The sequence below is a fragment of the Sinocyclocheilus rhinocerous genome, unplaced genomic scaffold (assembly GCF_001515625.1).
Source record: "Sinocyclocheilus rhinocerous isolate Xijiao unplaced genomic scaffold, SAMN03320098_v1.1 scaffold298, whole genome shotgun sequence".
In the NCBI taxonomy this organism is placed as follows: domain Eukaryota; kingdom Metazoa; phylum Chordata; class Actinopteri; order Cypriniformes; family Cyprinidae; genus Sinocyclocheilus; species Sinocyclocheilus rhinocerous.
Genome location: NW_015650702.1, coordinates 518,213 through 519,298, shown reverse-complemented (window position 1 = coordinate 519,298; position 1,086 = coordinate 518,213). Strand labels below are relative to the sequence as shown.

Below are 1,086 nucleotides of genomic sequence, written 5' to 3'. Positions count from 1 at the left end.
TGTCTACTGCCACCGGCGGTAGTGCACGTGACGTCACGCACTCTATAACAAGCATAATACGAAGTTTTGTATACAAGTGTAATAACAGTAATAACAGTAGTGGAACAGTGAACCGCGTCTACACCGGACGCGAGACCGCCGCGTCGCAACAGATTGAGTCTGTCTAGTGTCTACACAGGACATTTGAACTCTGTGTCAGTACCTCAAAAATAGAACGAGGCAGTTTACTGTCGGGGATTTGTCATGTCGTGTCGTGCCGCATCCAGTGTAGCATCACTGATTATAATGAGTTTTATATTATTTTGTCGCGCCGCGCAGCTCGAGACAAAATACTCTTGTTTTAAGAATATTTTACTTACCCCACTGACAGATAATTTAACTTGTTTTAAGCAAAACGCACTTAATTTAGTTTTTTCCCCCTGGAAACAAGACTAAATATCTTATGTAATTTTGCTTATCTAGTAAAATTATCTTGAGTTAAGAATTTTTAGATATTTTGACTAGAAACAAGACAAAAACACTAAGATATGCCATTTTTTGCAGTGTGTATTTAACTTTCTTATTTAGGCTACTTTCTTGTTTAACTGTATTATTTCTTTGATATTTATTTTAGTGTTTTGCAGACTGCGTATTCACTGACTGAAGTGCTAAAATAAACACGAGCTGACGAGTTAAATCGGGTGTGTTAAAGTGAGACAGTGCTGGGCTGCTCCAGGACAGTTTTGAAAACCATTTCAGAGACATGTTCTTAACTATGACTCATATAAAATATATTACATGCACAGTATTAAGGCAGCTTTAATCGCCTTTTTGGTAACTTCATGACTTAACTGACCACGGCATTGCATGCACGTAGTTTATTTCGCGCTTTGATATGAAAGGATACAGGCTACAGTGCGCCGGCGCCTTTGTGCGTGCAATTGAAGAGCACACGCTTCGAGCACAGTACCGTTTCCGTGCTCGCTTGACTCGCTCCTGAAACATCTCCCGTTCTCAGTCGTTCTGCGACTGAATAAATGCACTTCTTTTCAAGAGAAAAAGTGACGGAAGCAGCAGTTGTGAGTGGGGTGGCCAACCCTAGCCCCG

At 40.9% G+C, this 1,086-nt stretch overlaps 1 protein-coding gene across 1 annotated transcript in view; it reads right to left on the bottom strand.

Annotated features, from left to right (window-relative positions):
- The window catches only part of LOC107712354 (multiple epidermal growth factor-like domains protein 9), an 80,750-nt gene that overhangs the window by 24,544 nt on the left and 55,120 nt on the right, over window positions 1-1,086 (bottom strand). The window lies entirely within an intron of this gene.